The 20,626-nt window shown below is 41.3% G+C and overlaps 1 protein-coding gene and 2 non-coding genes across 3 annotated transcripts in view; all 3 read left to right on the top strand.

Moving 5' to 3' along the window:
- Nucleotides 1–20,626, top strand: part of bckdhb (branched chain keto acid dehydrogenase E1 subunit beta) — a 198,217-nt gene that overhangs the window by 140,966 nt on the left and 36,625 nt on the right. The gene's annotated exons all lie outside the window — the stretch shown is intronic.
- trnae-cuc lies at nt 7,420–7,492 on the top strand. The gene has a single exon. It is a non-coding gene; the product is annotated as a tRNA-Glu (tRNA).
- Nucleotides 17,750–17,821, top strand: trnae-cuc. The gene has a single exon. It is a non-coding gene; the product is annotated as a tRNA-Glu (tRNA).

Here is a 20,626-nt window from a genome sequence, read left to right on the forward strand (position 1 = left end):
CATTTTCGAAGAGACTGTTCCACATCATGTATCACCAATGTGGTAATTTCCAAATTTTGATTGGTACAAGTAGCTACTTCTTTGCTGATGTGATACTTTTTAGGCATTGGCATGTTGAGGTTAAATGTAGTTGAGTCATGATCTGATATAAATTGATGTGTGACAGACGTTGGAGCTAAATTAACTTGTAGAAGATGATAGGCCAAGTTAGCTCTTTTGTTAGCAATGCTATAAACCCCTGTCATAGGTTTTTGCTAGCCGAAATGAGTTTAAACGCAAATGCTCCACCCTAATTGGAAAAACACCTCTGCTCATATTAATAAGCTTGGGCAGAACTGGGCTTCATGCAAAGGTAAATGAAAATATAAACTCCAAAATTCTGATGATGCTCGGGGTTCGACACTACAGATTGGAGGTGTATATATGTGCTACTTTGATGAACAGTTCAATCAAAATGCCTTTTTATTTTAAATGAGGTATTGCTGCTTGTCCTTAGTGTAACATTGGGGTGAATAAGCTGCTTTCTGAAAGTTATACTTGCTTCATTCCACTATTGTAATGACTGTCACCAACAAGGTGGTGACTATTTTAACAGTTCAGCACCATGTGAAGAAAATTACATGTTGCAATAAAAGCTCCAAATGAATTAACAAAAATTGTCAGCACACTATTTTAGCTCTTTTCTCTGAAATAGAAATAGAGAAATTGGGATCAGCCCTATCAGTAACACTATTCTGTCTCAATTAATAGCTCTTTTCCAGTTATAATTTCCAAAAGTTTTGGCCATAGAGATGCCATCCTGGTGATTCATCACTCTCCATAGAATAGGCCTCAGGGTAAATGTGTATATTGCTAATGTGCCAACTCGGTGGAGGGAAGAGTATCACAGTAAATTGAAAAGCAAATCCTATTCACATGGCTTTACAACAAGCTTGCAATTGATTTATCTCAAGGGAGTACTATGTTAATACTTTTGTATAAAGTGATTCATAACTGTGTATTCAAACCAAGAGGAAAGAAAAATATATTGGCAGATAAAAGTATATATTTATAGCTTTATGGTCACAATTATGGTCAAAACATATTCCATAAGTGTGTCTGCACGAGTATGAGTGCATGTGTGTATGTGTGATTATATATGAATGGGAAAAAATGGCACATAAGAGGTTTATTCGGAGAGATGAAGATGAAGACAGAATTTTGCCTCTGGAATTTCTTCCCCAAAATGTAATTTTAGGCCCTACTTTGAAGTAACAGTGACGGAAATGTGTAGGATATGTGAACTGTTTTTCAAATAGTAAAGGCTAAAAAAGAGGAATAATAGGACTCTGAAACTAAGTGTACATTGGCACATTTTGCTGGTTTAGATCCAAATTAACAGCCGATATATATTAAACAACGCCCTGGGAATAGTGCAGATAATGCAATATTCTGATTGAATCAGAGTTGAAAAACCTCAGTGTCTGCAACTGGTTTGAATTAATATGTTTTGAATCATTGTCTCTCCAAAAAGTGACTTAACCCATCGAAGAACTCAGATTACCTCAATGTTTGCGCAGATTATATCAGTGTAATCTGTGCAAAATGTAAAACTTCAATCCCTTTCCCCCAAAACACACTTGCTTATCAACATGAAAAATAACTGAAATGAAAAACAATACCGAACAATTGCATTGCCCATCCAATATACACAGAAAATTGTAGTCCTGGAACATCCTGCTTTCTGCTGTGTAAAGAACTTCATAGGTAATCACATCCATTATTATAAAGTAAACCCAAACAGGACTGAACTTCAGAAAGTCACCTCGCAAACATTCATGCGTGAACGTATGTGAGGTGACTTAAAAATAATAATAATGATCTTTGCATTTGTTATGGTGCCTTTCCTTTGGGAGAACAACTCAGAAAGTGTTTCACTATTTTACTGTAAAGTGCACTGACTGGGTGAATGCAGCTGCCAATGTCCCACAAATAACCAATGAATAATTAATTTTCTTGAGGCGATTGTTGTCAACAAACCAGTCCTTGTCAGGCTCCACTGGCTCCCAATCACTGAACGGATTGATTTCATGATCCTCTCATTCGTTTTCAAAACACTTAATATCCTTGCACCACCCTACTTATCTGATCTGCTTACTCCCCACTCCACCACCCACTGCCTCCGCTCGAATAGCTCAGGCCTCCTATTTATTCCTCATGCCCTCTGTTCCACTATCTGTGCCCATGCCTTCAGCCACTACGCCCCGAAACTCTGGAACTCTCTCCTTTAATCCTTCTGCCTTGCCCACCTCCCTCCCTACTTTCAAATCCCGCCTAAAGACCTTCCTTTTTGATCCTTCTTACGGTCACCTCCCCCCTCCTTCTCCCCCGGCTCGTTGTCAGACCCCACCACTGCGAAGCGCTCTGGGACGCTACCCCACATGAAGGACACTATATGAATACAGGTTGTTGTGGTTGGCCAGGTCACTGATAGAAAATCTCTTATTCTTGCTTCTCCAAATCACCTTTCGGTCACAAATTACAGTCAAACCACTTTATCATATATCATGTGAAGCACTTTGAGACATCTCAGCGACATGAAAGGTGCTATATCAAATGCAAGGATGTTATTATTGTTATCCTAATTCCAATTGCATTTGTCCTCTGCATGTGCCTATCGAATTCACTTTCAAATACTCTAATTTTGTCTACTCCAGCAGTGACCTCTTGGAATTCATTTCATATTCTGATGAACCTTGGAGAAAAAAGTTTTCCTTTGAAGAACAATAATGTACAATAATATAGTGCCTTTCATGTTGGGAGCACATCTCAATGCACTTTACACACGTTACTAGTTGTAATCTTAAATTCATTCATTGAAAGCATCTACCAATGGAAATAGTTTCTCTTTATCCCTCAAACCCTTTCGTTATCTTTCATTGTCGTAGAATTATTGGCCGCCGTGTTACACGCACAGGCAATCAACTTTACAATATATTCTGTGAAGCGCTTTGAGATGTTTCAATGACATTGTAAGGCGCTTTATCAAATGCAAGGATTATTATTATGTAGAATGATATAGCACAGAAACAGATCATTTGGCCCAACTAGTCTGTGCCAGTGTTTATAATTCACACAAGCCTCCACCACTCCTTATGCCTTCTCCCATACAATTTGATTCACTCTCCCTCATGTATACATCAAGTTTCTTCTTAAATATGTTGATGCTTTGTGTTTCAAACAGTTTCCGCAGGGAATTCCATATTCGTACCATCCTCTTAGCAAAAAAGTTCCTCCTAAACTTCCTTTTAATTCTGCTGCGAGTTACCTTATATTTGGGTGTCAGCCTGGCCTATTTGGTAGTACTTGTTTCTGAGTCAGAAGTTTGCAGGTTCAAACCACACATCAAGTCTTTGACCTCAGTCGAAGATGGCACTCCAATGCAGTGCTGGGGATGTGCTGCTTTGTTGGAGGGTGCCATCATTCAGATGAGATGTTAAGCAGAGGTCCTGTCTCCCAGATCAGGTGGACATGAAAGATTCTACTACACTATTGAAAAAGGAACAGAAGTTTTTCCTGGTGGCTAGAAACCCCCCCATTGGAATTGTTCACTCACTTCATGATTGTTTGTGGACTGCCACGTTTACCTACAGATATACATATGAATGCTCTGAATTGTCTTGGCAACATGATAAGACACTATATCAAATATGTAACCTCAACAGTTGCTGCTTTGGCTAGAATCAGTGAAAAGTTAAATTGCTTTTTACTCCCCCATCTGCTGATCTTCACTTCTACAAGTAAAGCTGTAATATAATTGTAATGTAACATAATCATGTGTTCTTTGTTGATTACTGTTGCAAATTCCAATTGCAGAAAATGATAAATAATGTAGAATTGCAAACCCAGAAAATAAATTTATGCAACCCTCAAGCTGTTCATTTAGATAGAATAATGGATGGTTTGGAAAATAGTTTGGAATATATTTACAGAGCAAACAGATAGATTGGTAGTGCTACTAGGCTTTAATTTCATTGCAGGATTGACTGACATCTTAACCTTTAAAGAGCATAGGAACCAACAGGGCCAGCCATTTAATAGAATCATAGAATATTACTGCACAGAAGGAGGCCATTCGGCTCATCGTGCCTGTGCTGTTTTGTGCTGCACTGCATGACTGCTACCATTTTTCTTTAAACAAAACTGCAAATACTGTAGGCATCAAAGCAGCATGAAGGCACAATTTAAGTTTTCTTTCAAAGCTACACATGCTATAGTGCTTTTAAATCAATCCTAAAGAGTGGATGTGAATGCCATGGTAGAGATTTAGAATAATTCCTCTAATAATAAAAATAATTTGTACATTTGATATACCCTGTTCATGTTAAGAGGATGTCTGAAAGCCCTTCACAGATTTACTGTGATGAGTAGTCATTGTGTATTTTGTAGATGAACGGAAAACCCACATATAGTAGAAACCCGGTTTGTGGTCACCTCGGTAATCCAGCCACCTCACAATTACGGGCACATTTTCACAGTCTGTTTAATTATCCATGTTAAAAGATAGGCTATCCATCTGCTTCAGTAAACCGGGCACTTCACTATTCAGGACAACGGTCATTGATTGCGGCCACTACAGCGCCCTCCTCCGGTACAAACCCGGTACAAACACCCCCCTCTGCTACTAACCTGTACACAGTGCTCTAGGCCTCGGGCTTCTCGCTCAGTTTCCTTGACGCTGCTACTGTGGGTGGAGTGAGCTCTGGTCGCGTATGCACGGTGCGGGGAGTGTTGGCATCGTGGAAGCGGCTCGAGCGGAAAATTGGCTTCGCCCGGTGCCTGCAGGCTAACCTGAGCTCCTGCAGCCAATTCTTGGTATGTGCTGTATTCAGAGCACATGGTTTGTGTGTATGTTGTTTGTATCGATTTCCTTGCTTCTCCACCTGCCCTCCACCCTCCCCGATCCCGACCCCCAGGTTGGGTCTGAAACTCCTGTCTGTTCAGCGGCTTGGGATGTCCTCCTGACGTGAAAGGTGCTTTACAAGTGTAATTTTGTTGTTTGTTTTGATTTGGTGACTGTTGACAGATGTTGTAAACATGCAACCACGGAAGGAGATGTCCTTACGTGACAGAATGGACTTAATCAAAAACAGTGAGGGCAACAGTCATAGACAGCTGTGATCTATGGCATTGCCAGAACACGAGTTGGATGCCTTTTCATAAGCGAGGCTGAATACATTACAGCTTTTGTTTTAAATGTGACGATGCCTTTACTTTAATGAGTATGGTTGTTGAATGTTCATCATCTTTGCCCATTACCAATTCCTTTAACATTACATCAGTGACCTGAATCACCCGACCTGTTTCAGTAATCAGGTCACCTCACTAAGTAGGTCACTTTTTACCAGTCACTTGAGTGACTGGATTAGTGAGGTTCTACTGTACATCCATGAGGCTGAAGGTCTAACTGCCGATGGTGGAGTGGTCAGGGCAGGGGACATGGAACAAGCCAGAGTCCACTGGGCATCAATCCAGCATGAACGTGGATTCAGGCCATCTGTATCAAGAAATTCACAGGTTCAGTCAGAAAAGCCACATATTCCCATATCACTTGCAGAATCATTTGCTCATGGAAATTATCCAAAGACAATTCTCCAATAAATTCATATGGGATGTCAAAACAATTTGCTTCCAACATGACACTCTTTACCATTTATATAAAAAAATCCATCTCTAACCCAGGAAGCATGGTTCCACTAAGTAAGAGTCTCTCTTGGAATGTAGTGATCTGTTTGCCTCAGTGTGCAAGGTTTGCTGCAAGCCAAACTGACAACTGAAAATTTAATTCATCACAGTTGTATTCCCATACCCATAGTGAATTTTGTGTATGCTTTTACTAGACATTATTGTTTTGAGTTGACAGTTCAAGGTAAAAAGTACTTTGGCACTACTCCATTTTGTTCTCTAAAATGGAGGTGCTCAGATTCCCAATTCCAATAGCCCTGCTACTTTGGAATCCTATTTATATTTCAAGGTGGAATGAATAATTTTGCATTGCATACTAAAAGGAATTTAACTCATATTAATGCAAAACATCCTCACATTTTCTGGTCTGGTTTCGACCTTAAGTCATATCGTTGATCTCTGAAACTGACTTAGTATTAAATTTCTAATTTAGATCAAATCTGGGGTATAGCAGTGATGGAAATAATACAGCGTAGTTTTAGGAGTATGATACCAGGGTTGGCGGGGTACTGCTATGAGGATAGACTGGATAGTTTAGGTCTTTGTTCGCTAGAAAAGAGACGTTTAACAGGGGACCTAATACAGTGTTTAAAATTATAAAATGGGTCAATAATGTTAGTGGCTGTTTCCACTTGTTGGGGAATCTTTAACCAAATCACACAAGTGTAAGATAGTGACGAGAACATTTAAGAGGTACTGCGTCACACAGACAAGTGGGATTGTGGAACTTGCTACCCGAAGTGGTGGTTGAAGTGGATAGCATTGATGCATTTAAGAGGAAGCTAGATGTACAGATGAAGAAGGAGGGAATAGAAAGGTATGAGAGGGATTAAGGAATGAGCGGAGACTCATGTGGAGTGTAAACACCGGCACAGACTAGTTGGGCTGAACATCCTGTTTCTGTGCTACAGTCTTTGCAAATGTTGTAGGGTTTGGAAGTGTACTTTACTTAGCAGGCTACGGAGAGCATTTGATGAAGCCAGACAAATGTAGTAAAACTGTGAAATGGTTTTAATCTTTGTAGTTACAATTGCTTCAAAGTACAACGAGCGTGACTGCACAAAAGCAACTATCATCTTCATTGTACCATATACTTTTTGGTATTACACAAACAGAACTGAGTTTTGTTTGTTGCCTCTTTCCGAATAAAATTTGGAGAAATTTGGGTTTGAATTGTTTACGAATAATTTTGTACAGTATTCATAAATACATTCTAGTTGGTGTGTTTCTTCCCCCCCACACACACACACTCTCATCATCATCACTCCACTTATTTGCATGTTGTTGGGTCTTAAAATTATCAGTACTATTATTGCATACTTCTTGGCCTTGACAAATGTGCTTATCCTGTGGTCTATTCCAAGCTTCTGATTACCACTGTTCATTGTACCTCAGCGAGGTTTGAGGCTAATTAAAATTCCTATATGTGTCAATTCATCTAATACGTGGAAATTACCTGTGTCAGAGTAATTCCACAATACATAAGAGAGGTTTGATAGAGCCCATTGGATCCATAAAGCGCATTTCTTTTACACAAGTTGTACAATTGTCTAGAATTCTTCTATCCAATTTGTTTCATAGCTGGGATAAATACAAGTACAGCAGATGTATACACAGTGCTGATGCATAGAAAACAAGTCCACTAATAAAATCACCTCAATTTAAAAGGACTGTATATTTTACTGTGGGCTGCAGAGTCCTGTAGCTTAGTGGTTAGAGCATTCGCCTCTCAAGCGAGAGGACCTGGGTTTGATTCCCAGCAGGGCGAAACGTTGGGCAGGTTTCCTTACTCCACAATCCTCTGTTTATCTAGCAGTAAATAGAAACCTGGTTGTTAGTCGATTGGCGGATTGCTTTTCTGGGGGTAATAATCCCTTCAAAAATAAATAACTGAAAAATAGTAATGATTTGGTCATTCAATCCACGACTGCTGTACGCAATTGGTTGCACATAAAGTCAATTCACTTTACAGTATATTGTGTGAAGTGCTTTGAGTCGTCTCAAAGACGGGATAAGGCGCTATATCAAATGGAAGGATCATCATTATTATTATTGTTATACAATTTTCATTTAAGTCAATCTCACATTCACTAATGCTTTATATGTAATTCAACTTGCACTTATATAGTGACCTCCACGCAGGGTAGTGTCTTATAATGCTTAACAGTGGGAAACCTGACTGAGCTGGTGGGGGGNTGGTGACTGAATGCGCGACATCCAATGGTTGAGCGGAGGCACTGGGTGATGGATTGAGGAGTGAGGAGGTCGGAGAGTGAAAGGATTTGAAAACGAGTGTGAGGATCTTGAATTCCATCCGTTTGGTGATAGGTACAGAGTTTGGTCCAGGTCAGTATGCAGGCGGCAGAGTTCTGAATGAGCTGTTTTTTTTGAATAATGGAGCTGGGGAGACTGTCAAGGAGTGCATTTGAGTAATTCAGGCGGGAGGTGACAAAAGCATGCACAAGGGTTTTGACTGCATTGGGGGTAAGGTCAGAGGGGGGCAATGTGGAAGAGGTTCAGGAAGCCGGTATTGGTCAGGGACTAGATGTGGGGGAAGAAGGACAGCTGGGGTCGAACTGGATGCTTAGATTGTCAGTGAGTCTGAGGAAGATCCCAGGGAGGTTTAGGAGGTCAGATCTGCAGGAGTGAAGACATCAACAAGAGCCAAGGAGTATGGCTTCCGTCTTGTCCACATTCAGCTGCAAGAAGTTTGCACTCATCCAGGTCCTGTTGTCTGCCAGATAAGCTGATAGAACATGCTGGACCTGGAGTTGGTACTGGAGGAGGCAAAGTAGATTTGTGTGTCATCCGCATACATGTGGAAGTCTGCGAATGACAGTGCCAAGAGGGAGCATATAGATGAGGAAAAGAAGAGGGCCAAGGATGGAGCCCTGGGGTACCCCACAGGGTGGCGGCGGGAGGAGAAACTATTTGCTGAGATGATGGAGCAGTTGGTTAAGTAGTACTCAGAACCATGTGAGTGCAGTCCCACTAAGGTGGATGAGGGAGGAGACGCGATGGAGGAGGATGGCATGGTCGACTGTTGAATGCAGCAGAGAGATCCAGGAGGATGAGGAGGCAGAGGGAGCCCTGGTCACAGATCAAGAGGACGTTGTTTGTGACTTTGGCAAGTGCTGTCTCTGTGCTCTGGGCAAGGTGAAAACCAAATTGCAGGGGCTCGAGGAAGGAAAAGTGTGACGAAGTTGACCTGCAACAATGTGCTCCAGGACTTTGGGCATTATTCTTTTCATTTTTATCTTTTGTAAGAATGGTGAGATTTTTGATGGTCCGAGGCATCTTCGAAATATGTTGAAACGCGATTGGTGATGTTCTAAGGCTCTGTGTCAAATGTAAGAATTATATAAAAGTAGTACTGACTATAACAAACAACAACAAAATTACATTTGTATAGCGTTTACTACTCTATATTTCTATCCGCTTCCTGCTAAGATCAGAGAACCAGATCACAAGGCCTTCAATTCTCTTATCAGTTGCTTTGGGCAAGAAATCCCAACCTAAAGCTTTTGTAGCCCCTTTTAAGACAAAAAAGCTGTAAAAATGACCTTTTTTTCTTTTGACTAATCTTATAAATTTCAACAAAGAACTGTAATTTTCAGACATGCAATTTATTTCCTATGGCCAGTACGTTCTACAAATCTGTCTCAGGCTTTTCTAAAGTGGACCCTGCCATTGGTGTGCAGTGTATGCTAACCATTGCTAACCATCATTCCCAAAAAGTATAGTTTCCTTCTCTCACTTGGCAGCTTGTCAGGTACTGTGTGCCCATCACTGATAACCTCGCACTGTGTAGCCACCAGGCCTGATTGTCCAGGTTTTGTGCCATTTCCTCCTTTGGTTTCTTGAACTCTTTTTGGATATAAATACACAACAAAACTACACAGTCATTCCGCTTAACGGTATATGTTATGAAGATGTGCTATACCAAATGCGATGATTCTTATTTCTCTCCTCTAGATTGTTTAAATAATGCTCTTTTACAAAATCATTTATTTAGAGCATTGACAATTTGATTCTTACGTCTGATATTGTGATACGTTAGATAGTGTGTTACAATAGTACCCAGAATCCTTTTAAAAAATACAAGATATAATTTACACTCCAATCTACACTCAGGGCTACCTGCTATACCTTAGTTGGCCCTCTAATTGTGCATCATATCCTCGGTTAACCATACATAAGTGGACGAGTTAACAACAATAGGAAAGTTGAATAGAATAGTAAGGGAGCTTCTCTTTTCCTTGATCTTCATGGCACAATGTAATATTGGGGTGAAAATCATGAGGTGTGATGTGAATTTATCACAAAATTGATAAATATAGTTGAGCTGGTTGATAATTAATCGACTTACCATGAATGGCTTTACCATTACCTCACCCCTCACGCTGCTGAAACCCTGGTCCACGCCTTTGTCACCTCAAGGCTGGACTATGGGAACTCTCTCCTCGCCGGCCTTCCCGGCACCTCCCTCCACAAGCTGCAGGTCATTCAGAACTCTGCAGCTCGTGTACTGTCCCGCACCAGGCTTCGGGACCACATCACTCCCACCCTCGCTCGCCTCCACTGGCTCCCCATCCCCCAGAGGATCGATTTCAAGATCCTCATCCTCACCTACAAGGCCATTCACGGCCTTGCTCCCTCCTACCTCTCCAACCTACTATCCCCTTACCTACCTGCCCGTACCCTCCGTTCCTCTGGCTCTGGTCTGCTCCACGTCCCCCGCCCCAACCGCCCTACCATTGGTGGTCGGGCCTTCAGCCTCTCAGCCCCCAGGCTCTGGAACTCCATCCCCCAGTGCCTTCGCCGCCTCCTCCCTTTCCTCCTTCAGGGCCGGTCTCAAGATCTTTCTCTTTGACCGTGCCTTCAGCTCCCCTCTCGACTCTCTTCCCCCTCCTCGCTCCCTCCCTTCCCTCCCCTCACCCTGACCATTTCCCCCCTCCGTGCTCTCTCCCTTCCCTCACCTCACCCTGACCATTTCCCCCCTGCTCGGGTCATGACCCAACTGTGCAGCGCCTTGGGACGTCCTCCTGACGTGAAAGGCGCTTTATAAATGGAATCTTGTTGTTGTTGTTGTTGTATCCCTCGATTTCAGCCCCATGGTGAAGCAGGAAGCTGGGCTGTTGGGATTGCTGGTTGCGTAGCTCATCAGTTAAGTACCGGTTTGTGGGATGCCAGTCTAGCCTCCTTAGCTCTCACCTCCACAAACAGTTTCTCCTCTAGCCCCCACACCGTCTCGTGCGGCGTTCCTCAGGGCTCCGTCATTGGTCCCCTCCTTTTCAATATCTGTACGCTCCCTCTTGGTGATATCATCCGCAGACATGGGGTCAACTTCCACAAATATGTGGTTGACACCTAACTATATCTCTCTGCCTCCACCCTTGACTCCAGGACCACTGCTATGCTGACAGCATGTTTGTCAGACATCAAGTCCTGGATGAGAGCTAACTTTCTTCAGTTGAGCATCAGCAGGACCGAGGCTCTCCTCATTGGCTCCTGTCAGCGCCTCCACACCTCAGGTGCTGAGAGCATCACCATCCATGGTTGCACACTCCTCCTTACTAAGCCAGTCCGGAACCTTGGCGTCTTGTTTGACCCTCAGCTATCCTTCCTACCCCACATCTGTGCCATGACCCGCTCTACCTTCCCCCACCTCCTTAACATCGCCCGGTTCCGCCACTGTCTCACACCGCAGGCCGCCGAAACCCTCATACTCGCTTTCATTACATCGAGACTTGACTATTGTAAACTCATTGCTTGTCGGCCTCCCCAACTTCTCCCTCCATAGGCTGCAGATCATCCAGAACTCTGCAGCCTGTGTCTTCTCCCGCTAAGCTCCGTGACCCTATCACCTCCATCCTTGTCCAACTCCACTGGCTTCCCGTCACATAAGGTATACAGTTTAAGATCCTGGTCCTCACCTTCAAAGTCCTCCATGGTCTTGCCCCCAACTACCTCTCTGACCTCCTAACCCCCTACTATCCTGCTCTCTCCCTCCGCTCATCGGGCCCCCGGCCTGCTTCACATTCCCCGCCTAGCTCGCCCCACTATTAATGGGCGAGTCTTCTGCCACTCTGTCCCCACCCTCTGGAACTCCATCCCACAGTCCCTCCGCCTCCTTCAAGACCCTCCTCTTCGACCGTGCTTTCGATCATCCTGTTTCCCCCCTGTTCTTCACCCTCCCTGATCCTGACCCCCAGCTTGGGTCCGAAACTGACTGTCCAGTGCCTTGAGACTTCTTCCCGACGTGAAAGGCGCTATACAAATGTAATTTTGTTGTTGTTATTGTTGTTAATGGCTTCTTTCAGGCAGAGGTTTTTGGGTAAGAGCCACAAGCAGGTGATTGCATTCTGAGTGCTTATTTTGCTGTACGAATAGCTAAATGGTATGGCCGACTGCAGCATCAAGTGTAAATGCTTTTGTAACTTCGCTTTTGCTATATTTTAAGAACCGATGAACTATTAATCTTGTCACATATATTTGTACACAGTTGGAAGCTGAGATTCCCTCCTGCAAAGCTATGTCCAGCTGAATCCATTGAATATGGCCCAGTCTGTTCTTTCTTAATTGACAGATTTTGTCTTTAATTAAATCTTGGCTGGCCCCTTGAGTGCCTGGTGTGTGATGGAGGTGCACAATCCAGTGTAAATGTGGAGTATCTTATTTCTCTGACAACTACTGTATCTACATGATCATTGCAAACCCATAAAATAACTAGCACAACAATACCCACTTTCAGCATTGAATTGTAATATTTATGTCTTGGCACCATTCCCAACATAAAACTTTTCTTGGAGGCCATAATTAATCTGATGTAAACTGTGAAAGGAAAAACCCAAAGAAAATCCAGACACCAAGCGATTTGCTTTAAATACACAAAGTGCTCTTCAAATATTCAGATCCTGGCATTAACTCATCAACACTCTCTGTACACAAGAGGCGCCAATTGGAGTGTGTGTTTTCAGAGATATGATGACAGATATTGACTGAGGTTCCGTTCATTCACCTTCTACAATCAGATCAAGATGCTGCAAGGTTTGTTACTGGCTGAAATCAAATGGATATTTAGGCATAGAATAGATTCGATCTTACCAATTGAAACAATTTTGTCCAAAAACCTGTGATTTTGATGATGTTTTCTGGCTCTCTTGGGATTAGAATTTTAAAATCTTGCAATATTTTGAGAATCAATAATTCTCAGGAGGTATTGAACTTCAAATGTGTATTTTATCTTTTCCATGTGGTACTTTAGCCAGCGCAGCATCTGGAAGCTCGCCAGAGTGTCTCTGTATTCAGCTGTGTTTGTTTTAGCATCTGTTTTTCCTTCTCCTGGTGAGTCACTTGTTATTAAGCTGCTGAGCCATACAGAGCAGGAAGGGCCCACCTTTAACTGCTTATCTTTGCCCGGGTGGCAGTGGAGTGCATCAATATCCTTGGTCTATCTACATGCCAATATTTAGCCATTGATCCTGCTCAAGGTCTATTAAATGAGGCAGCCTGCACATGTCCAGTCTTTGCAAGACATGCCTTTACTTCCTTTGTACTCCTGGACAAGGTGTAAGTAAAGACTGTTAAGATGACAGGTGATCGTTCTCTCACCTCAAGCCTCCAACCTCCTCTCTCCAGCAACCTTTTCCTGACCAACATTCCTCCAGGTACTTCATCATTCACCATGGGGCTGTTTGAGGGACTTTGCTGTCTACAAATTGACCGCTGTATTGCTTACAAAAAAATCACTGCACTTGACAGTAATTACTGTAGGTATTAGAAACAATTTGACATTGGATGCTATGAAAACAAAAGTCCTTTGTTTCTCTAAACTTTCCTCTTATTTCTCCTAAATTTCAAACACCTCATTTTACATACTCTACCTCCACAGTCTTCAAATCAAAACTCATCAAAACTCACTCTTACTCAATTATTTTCCTTTGGAAAATCTGGAAAACGTGGAGCTATTTGTTAACCTTATATTTCTTCGCTCACTCTCTTTGACTCTTTTTTCCTCCCCCGGTTCTCTTTTCTCCCCTGGTTCTCTTTTTTGTTCCTCCACTTCCCCACTCTCAGGTCCATAACATATCCTGAGTTCACATTATTTGCAGCAGTACCAAGGAGTGTAACCTCATTTGGTGTCTAAAGTCTGCAAGCAATCCTCCAAAAAACAAATGATCTACTAACAGTAATTGCAAAACATTCACAAAGTGGTTTCTTACTTGAAAATGTTAAAGATGCTTAGTTGTCTAGTCAACAAAATCTTACTTTCTAACATATTGACCTAAAATTAAGCACTCCAACACATTACCTGCACGAAGGGCACTATATAAATGCAAGTCGTTGATGTTGTTGTAAAATGACAAGTGTTGAAATGCTGTTTTGCTTATTTTTCCAATAGCCAGTGCATGCTTAAAATGGAACTTATGGGAACTAATTCAGTGGAAAACTAATCAGCATGATATTATCATCATGTGTAGGCTGAAATGACATCTGCTGTCCTTTCCAAGTAAATGGAAGCAAATATTTTCAGTGACTAATGCATCCTGCCAGCTAATTTTAAATGTTGCTACATTATTTACACATGGTGACCTGTTACTTGCTCTAATAAGAATTAAGTTCTTTTTCCTCTATATAATAATAAATAAAGCTCTTGTGTTACAATTGTCATCTACAACAACAACATCTAGGTGTTCAGTTTGGGGAAATTAACCAGTTTTCATTAGCAACATATGGTGGAAATGTGATGCATTTTGCATTATGAAGCAACATCTGATTGTTCTCCCCTCCCTCGAAAAAAAATTAACTAGATTAGGAAACAAGTGGCCATTTATTAAATTCTTAAAACATAAATATTCTGGCTCTTCTAAGCGGGCTAGATTTTCTCGTTAATGCTTTGCCTTGGTATTTATGGAGAATGGGAAAGGGAGGATAATGGAGCATTTTGCTACATGGCTAACTTGAATTGTTCCCTACTGGATTGCCCACCCCTCTCACATAATATAAATGCCCCTTCTTTGAATTATTTGAATTCCTAAAGCAAGAGAAGCCCTTTGGGTCATTCTTGCCTGCAGAATACACAGTCACTACATTTTACATTAAATCCTGTAAAGTGCTTTGAGACACTCATCTGATGTATCAAGTATAAAGATTAATGTTTATTTAGTACTGTCTGGGGTTACTTGCAGCCCCATTCTCTTTCACCTATTTCCCTCAGCAGATTTGGGCATCCTTATAATGGTTTTATAGATATGTCATATTGTCTGAGCCAGAATTCATTGTTTTTTCTTGTTGTTGTTTAATAAATGAAGCAACTCAGAAAGCAGGGCTAAGATGGTAGAAAACTTTAAGACTCATTCATGTTCATCTAATTATCGTATGAACATCAAGCGTTGCCATCCCACAGAAAGTTAATAAAAGAGCTTCATAGAAATAGTTATTGCTCCGCCAATGTTTTGTTCCTTTTCTTCCTTTTCACGCGAGTAAGAGCCTGGCCTCAGACAGTCATTATGGAAATAAGGAATTCACCTTGTGATGAATGAGAGGTGTCGGCCAGTGTCCCGGATTTCACTCTGACACAGTGTTTTAATCTTCATGAGAGTGGCTGCAAGGCAAACTGTGTAAAGCACTTTGTGACGTCCTCTCAATGTGAAAGGGGCCACGCTATACAAATGAAAATTGCGTTGTAAAGCATTGAGGGGGATAGTGTTCTTCAACAGTAATTTGGTGAGTATCATTATCACTAATTTGAACCTCCCTGCCTTCCCACATTTGCTTCATTGCCAGATCTACAACTTGACTTGTGCTGGCAATAATGTGAAATTCTACCATGTAGATAACATTTTGACAAAAGGCCCAAATCGTGAAGCAGGGTTATACTTGGGAGTGTAGGAACAAGAAGGGACATTATTTCTCAAGTATTTTCTAAACTGAACATTTTGTACTTTTATAGTGTGGAGTATAAATTCCTTGAAGCCCAAAGTCTATGGTTCATTTTTTAAAAAACTGGCAGTTTGTACTCTTTCTGTCAGTTCTTCTCAATCAATTAAATAAAAAAGCTCAGTGATGCCAGAGGCTGGTGAGCGGGCTGATGGGATGTTCTCCCAACATGAAAGGCGCTTTACAAATGTAATTTTGTTTGTTGTTTACAGAGCTTTCCAACTCCTTTTTCTCCTCCCCCACCCCGACCACAGTTTTGCAAGAGGGCAGTGTAACTGTAGTTCATTGCTTGCATTGTACGAGAAGGTTTGTTGTGCAGTATCAGTAAGTGCAGTATAACAACAGGAATAGATTAGAGAAGAATTTGGCTTCATTAATATTGTAGTGCGACATTTACTTGTACAGGTTGTGTCAATATATTTCTCACATCAGTGCTTGTTGACATCAAGTGAAATCTGTAAAGGCATGTAAACACTGATGTGCACAGAAGAATCTTCAACTATAGTGGGCATCTTTGTACAAGTACTCATTTTGAAGACATCTGTTTTGTTAGTCAATTTAACCATTAGCCTCCCAGTATATCCTTTGGAGATTTTTGTCTGTAAGCAAACCAGTTGTGGATATTTTCAAGTCATGCACTATGACACAAACATACTAATATTAAAGTAATAAAATTATCAAACATTGGGAAATCGTAATTGCTGTACTAAACTGTGCTATACTCACCTATTAAAATAACATCAAAAAACACTTTTATACATACTTTATTTTAAAAACAAACCACTTTGTGTAAGTATTTTTTCCTTCTATTTATCCCATTTTCTCATTTTAAGTTTTTACTTTTAATATTTTCTGTCTATCTCATTTCATTTCTACCCACCATGACCTTATTTCTGCCTATTTCTAACTTTAAACCTTTTAATAACTTTTCTGCTTGATTCTGTGGCTTTGGAGCAAATATAAAGGTAAAAGATGGAAGATTAACAGTGATTAACAGTAAAAGATGGAATACTTGGCCGGCCAGAGGTACAAATAGCTAATGTCTGGTATAATGTCTCTAAAGTAGAAACTGGGGGAAGGTGAATTGATACACACAGGGGCCCCATAAATCAATCACTGTACACAGAATTAATTTACAAAGCAGCTTGATACTGTGATGGGAACGCTGTAGGGTGAGGATTTTGGAAAGATGAGATAAATGAGCTGATAGGAATTTATCTGAACCTCTACTGTGATTATGCAGTTCTACTTTAAAAAACATTTCTGAACAAAAGGTGAGATGAAGTTCCATTGAAACTCCTGAAATTTGGACAGCTATAGGGAGGGTGGGGGGGCAATGACAGTCATGATTTTTCACCATTGTTGCTGTTTTTCTACTTTCTGTCAGTGAGCCAGCATAAACAGGAAAGGGATACCCCAAAGGCTGAAAGAATATATCAACAATGCATTAATTTTCAAGGTGTTATTAGAGCTTGAGAGAGTATCAGGAAAGTATTCTGAAGTTCCCATGCCAGAATTTTATTGTGTTGTAAAGTAAATAATTAGCCGTTGTTTGTCAGGACAACAACAATAAATAGCATTTGTATAGTACCTTTCACATCCGGAGGACAATGAGGGGTTTGCACCTGAGCTAGGGTTAGTATCAGAGAGCGGGTGAGAGCAAGGGGGTGGAGGAGGGAAGATGACCGAAGGCAGGGTTGAAAAGGAAGGTCTTGAGACAAGCCTTGAAGGGGGCAAGGGAGGGGTGAAGTGGAGGGGCTCCAGGATGGAGTTCCAGAGGGTGGGGACAGAAAGGCTGAAGACCTGACCACCAAATTCCTTTGGACAAACAAAGCTAAACCACAGATTTGTTTCCTGGAACAGAAAGTAGATTTATAACCCAAAAGCAGAACCGTAGATCTAAAATAGAGTATTTCCAACAAAATTAGAAAACAATTTGTAAATATTGAAATTGAAACCTGACATAATGGGATGCACATTACCCTGACTTGCAGAAGCTCTGTTCCAATGTACAGAGTATATTAGGAGATTGTATCAGAATAGAGGTCCCACGGTGCCACGTAATACATATTCAGTTATCTATAGTCCTGTAGCTCAGTGGTTAGAGCACTCGCCTCTCAATCGAGAGTCCTGGGTTCGATTCCCGGCAGGGCAAACCTTTGGGCAAGTTTCCTTACTCCACACGCCTAATAATAATCCCTCAAGAAAAAAATAATAAATCGGTTACTTCAATCCACAACTGTCTGTGGGACACTACTGTGGCAATCTGGCTGCTGCCTTTCACCCACAAATATACAGTCAATTCACTTTACAGTATATTCTGTGAAGCGCTTTGAGATGTCTAGAAGACGTGAAAAGCACTATATCAAATGCAAGGATTATTATTATTTGCACGATTCAATGTTTACAAATCCATTTTGTATCCTGTTGTGATTACCATTTTATGCCCCAATGTTTTAAGAGTTGTTGGGAGTGCTACAGAAATTTGCACAGCCCAATAAGACACATTGTCCAAGCTGTACATCCTGATGCTATGAGTTTTGTAGTGAATAGGGAAGACTCAATATATGGAAGTGTATCACCCTTGCTTGTGCAATTGACAGTTTTACAATGGAAGAAGCAATTGTCTGTTTATTCCATATCCATTTTTAAAACAAAATTGCAGCACTAGAAAATGTACTCATTACAATCTCAAATCTTTTTAAAATGTTCCCAAAGATGAAACGGTTCATGGAGTTACGTAGAGTGATACGGCAGGAAGCACTCCATTGGGCTTAACCAGTCCATGGCAGTAGTTATACTCTAATCAAGCCCTTATCCCTCTATTCCCTTCTCCCTCATGTATGCATCAAGTTTTCTCTAAAATAAATTGATCGTAAATTAGGCTCAGCTCCACCTAATACCATATCATCATCCTCATGTTCAATTGCAAAGCAATGACCAACTTGGCAGTTTGTATATTGTCAGTAAGTGATACGAAAGAAGGGTCCACGTCAGTACGCCTACCTTTCCTGATAGGCGTGACTCTTGAAAACCTTTTTACACCTGCTTACATCCTGCTCCTCTATCAGCTGGCTCTGGCCTCCTGCACATCCCTCACCCCATCCATTCCACCATTGGAAGTCGTGCCTTCAGCCACTGTGCCACGAGACTAGGTACAAGCAGCAGAATGAAAGGCTCTGCGTTAAATTGTGCTTCAAAAATAATTAAGGCTAGGACATTTAACTCTATAGTACTAATATGGAATAGATCACAAACATGTACGCACAACCCCATTGTAACTGACTATCAAAATTACAAGATGCAATCTTATACTGAAGGCATGGATGTGATGCCAGGTCACAGCTGGAATCACTCTGCCACAATCCCTCTGCCTTGCCCCCTCCTTGCTCGTCTTCAGATCAAATTCGAAGACCTTTCTCTTTGATCATGTCTAAGATCACCTCCCCTTCTCTCCCTATCTCAGCTTCAAACTCTGAAAACGTTAAGCGCTCCCAGATGCTACCCTGGGTGAAGGATGTTATGAAACTACAAATTGTATCCATTTCCCAATGTTTTGGATCCAGCCACTATAAAGTTAAGCCAAGTGAATTTAGCTTCACAATAGTCTAGAAGTGAATAGGAAACCCACCAGGGTTTAAGAGTTGAACTTGAATATTTAAAGGGTTTTAAGAAGTTAAGTCCTCTGCCCTGAAAGTTAATTCTCTTTTCCTATACGTTATATTATTTTTTATGGTCTGGGAAGGGCAGGAAGACATGAAGAGGGAAATAGTGACCACATTAGAACATGTAGAGGGTGAACTACTGGACCTAACAAATTAAAATCATAGTTTATTTCAGCTAATGGCAAGGCAGTAGATGACAAAATCTCTCAGCATTGCAAGAAATATTCATTGTTTAAAGGCTTGAATAAAGTTCTACATATTCACCAGGGACTAATCTCAGTCTACATATTACACAGCTATGAGAACAGGTTTATGACAGCATATTCCAACTATTGCTGCATAATTGGAATATGCAAATTTTAAAATAAGTGTAAGTACACTCATTTAAGTTCTGGCAAGTAAAGACTTTCAAGAGGCATGTCTTTAGTATTAATGTTAAAATAGTACTTTGTAGGTACTGAATATGGTTATGAAATGTTAATCCTAGTTATTGGGCTCTTACATCCACGCCTTCAATATAAGATTGCATCTTGGAATTTTGATAATCCGTTACAATGGGATTGTGTGTACATGTTTGTGATCTATTCCATATTAGTGCTATTGAGTTACATGTCCTAGTCTTAATTATTTTTGAAGCACAATTTAATGCAGAGCCTTTCAGTCTGCTGCTTGTAAACGGATCTGTTGCAAGCTACTGTGTATCTGAGTAGAGATGAATTGTTCTGCGTGTTTCTTTTGATTTATAAGCTATGCAAATTAATTGATTAAATAACACAGAGGATTTGATTAAGCCTCCAATTTGCAGTCCATCTATAAATTGGAGTTTTTCCCCCATAGAATCAGATTCTCAGTATCCTGTACAAACTTGTTTTCAATTTGATGCCAGTTTCTTTTTAAATATAAAAGCTTGGTATGTTCAGATCAACAACAACAACTTGGATTTATATAACGCCCTCTATGCCGGACGGCGTCTCAGAGCGCTTCATTGTAACGGATCCCGGAGCCGAGCCAGTGGGAGTGGGAGGAAGGTGACCAAAGGCATGGTTGAAAAGAAATGTCTTCAGTCGAGACCTGAGAATAGGAAGGGAGGGGGCGAGGCGAAGGGAGTGAGGAAGGGAGTTCCAGAGCCTCGGGGCACAGTGACTGAAGGCACGGCCGCTGATGGTGGAGCGGAGGATTCGGGGGACAAGGAGGAGGCCAGACCCGGTGGAGCGAAGGGCAGCGGGCACTGTTGTGAGGAGAGAGGAGGTCAGAGAGGTAGGGGGGTGCAGAGGAGTGGAGGGATTTGAAGACGA

Source organism: Callorhinchus milii, unplaced genomic scaffold (assembly GCF_018977255.1).
Source record: "Callorhinchus milii isolate IMCB2004 unplaced genomic scaffold, IMCB_Cmil_1.0 Scaffold3, whole genome shotgun sequence".
Lineage (NCBI taxonomy): Eukaryota > Metazoa > Chordata > Chondrichthyes > Chimaeriformes > Callorhinchidae > Callorhinchus > Callorhinchus milii.